Consider the following 3,105-nt stretch of genomic DNA (forward strand, 5'->3'; position numbering starts at 1 on the left):
CATATTCCATTCATCTATACACACGGTCAATCAATAATCTTCCACTATAAATATTTTTAATTACTTTAAAGAAAACTATGTATAATTACAAGTCCAAATTGTGGAGTCTGTCAAGTATAGGTAGAGGGAATAAAAAATGGTGGCTCCAAAATTTAAAAAAATATAATTTTTCATTTGGAATCCAAATCGTTAAAACTACCTTCAACATTTGAAAATCTAATAAAACATCATTTAAAGTAGACTGACATTGCTAAACCATGAGCCCTAACAGAGCTATTTACGTCAAACAGTTCCCGAGTTATAGTTTTTTAAAAGTAACATTTTATATAAAATGTGAAGAAAAATCAGTGATTATAAACTACTTTACGAAGATAATCGTCATAAACTACTTTTCTAGCACATTAAACAAGCTTTAACTTGAGTGTTAATAGACATATGTACGTTGAATGGTTTTTAAGATATAGATTTCTCAAAATAAATTAACTACTGATCTTTAAGTACGTTCTGTACAACATTTTGTTGAAATGCTGCTTTTTAAAAAGCTATATCTCAGGAACTATTGAACGTAAATAGCTTTATTAGGGCTCAGATTTTAGCAAATTTATTCTTCTTTATATGATGTTCTCTTAGGTTTTCTTGTATTGTTGGTAGTTTTAAAGATATAGAGCTCCGAATGAAAAATTAATTATTTTTCACCTTTTGAAAAAGACCCCATTGTCTATTCCTCCTACCTATACTTGGCAGACTCATCAACTTCGACTAGTAATTACAATAGTTTTCATTAAAGTAATCAAATTCTCCTGTTGGGCTCTTCTAGTATTATGATAAATCTTTAGTTAGGCTGTACCCTTCACCATTTTACTATTAAGCTATTTATTTATATAAATATTATTTTTGTTTATTTATCTTTTCCACAAGAATATAATATAACTATACATTTTTATTTATAAATAGTCATCAGTATAATATGTCTAGTTTCTCGTAGTTTTTTATTCATAAAATAAGATGTACAAATTTAAAATATAATGTAAAATTTTCAGTTTCTTTTATTACGAAAAAAGCAATATTTATTGTATATTTAAATATACTTTTATACTTGTCAATGATTTGTAGTTAACTGATACCCTAGTTTTTATTAGCTATTGTCTGATATTTATTTTAATAGGTTTCATAATATAAATTGTAATAATTAAAATGTTAGTAGGTAAGTTGTTCCCGCAACGTGTCCTTAAAATAAAATTTTAACAATATTTAAGGAAGAAAAATTTATATTTTATGCAGAGTTAGTAAATCCTATAATTTATTAATACAATATCAATAACGGATTTTTATTTTAAATAATTAATAAATGATTTGTCAGGTGCGGAATCAAAAATTGTGTTTTTATCATCACAATATACATAATATGATACTATATTAAATGTAATATGATCATACTATAGTATGATTTTACGAATCGATTAATGATTATATCGATACTGTTTCAAAAATATACTTAAAATGAAAGGCATGTTTTAACAAACACTTACAACTGTCAAGAACTGTACAGAGCATGTGTATTACTGTTCTTGACAGTCGTAAGTGTTAGTTATAACAGATCTGAAGTGAAATATCTTATGATGTCAAATCAGACATTCCTTCAATGAGTAGGTTTATCAGAATTTATTCACTTTTCTACATTTTATTTGGTGAATAAATTATGTCGAACTGTTCTGAATTCGGTACGAGGAGATTGAAATAAGCTCGTTTTAGTAGCACAAGCATATAAATAACAAGACTTATTTGGATTGGCTGGGACAAGTAGGACTGAATTTGACCTGTGGGGTGTTTTTGAAGTGTCGGTTTTCGGTCACAAATCAAAAGTCCCTTGTGCTACAACCGCATTAGTACAAGAGCCGAGAGGAAAAAAATGCAGTTATCTCACCCCAATTTTTGATTACTTCAATAAAAACTATGTATAATTACTAGTCAAAATTGATGAGTCTGCCAAGTATAGTTAGGGGGATTAAAAAATGGCGGCTGTTTCAAAACGTTAAAAATAATTAATTTTTCATTCGGAGATCTATATCTTAAAAACTACCAACAATACTAGAAACTCTATAAGAGAACATTATTTAAAGAAGAGTAAATTTGCTAAACTGTAAGCCCTAATAGAGCTATTTACGTCCAATAATTCTCGAGATATAGCTTTTAAAAAAAAATAAATTCTTAAAAATCTACTGAAAGATTAGTAGTTAGTTAATTTATTTTGAGAAATCTATATCTCAGGAACTATGTGACGTACAGATATTTATTATCACTCAAATTAAAGCTAGTTTAATGGACTATAAAGTAGTTTATGAGGTTTATCTTCGTAGAAGTAATAGTTTACTCCTATTTAAGTAAATATTTTAATCCTATTTAATACTTAATAATCTCTTTAGAGCCTTTATGGATGTGGTTCTGCAGTAAGCTGTTGAGTCAAATCCATCCACAAGTACTCGTGAACTTGCCAGGTAGTGTGGTGTGTCGAAAGATACTGTTAGTCGCCATCTACTGTCCTTGGGGAAGGTGAAAAAGAGCAGTAGACTGGTCCCTCAAGAACTTACTCCTCAGCAATCAACAAACACTTCCCGTAGAAACAAAGAAAAGTTTAAAGAACTTCATGACCTCATCCACCATATAATCCAGACCTCGCACCATCGGATTACTACTTCTTTCAATCCATGGACCATTTCCTTCAAAGGAAAAATTTAATAATTTTTCGGAAGTTGAAATTGCGGTCCAAGCGTTCTCTGACAACCATCCCAAATAATGGTAACAGCGTAGGATCGAGCAATTGCAAAGTAGATGGCTAATACTGGTAGATAACAATGGACTATACTTAGAATATTAATTGTACTTTATAGCAGATAAATAATAATACAACCATTTGGTTGAAAAATGGCCATTTTTCTTCTTTTTTTTTTTTATACACCACATTAGAATAATAAAGATTATTATTTTGTATTGTTACCAAAACTTCGTAATAGGGTGTTTTTTTAAGCCCGATAGAACTTGAAATTGTAAAAAATAACACAAAAAATTAAATTGTAATCAAAATTTTTTTTTTATTCGAAAGATCAA

This window comes from Halyomorpha halys, unplaced genomic scaffold (assembly GCF_000696795.3).
Source record: "Halyomorpha halys isolate HHAL.00 unplaced genomic scaffold, Hhal_1.1 Scaffold2186.1, whole genome shotgun sequence".
NCBI classification, from domain to species: Eukaryota; Metazoa; Arthropoda; class Insecta; order Hemiptera; family Pentatomidae; genus Halyomorpha; species Halyomorpha halys.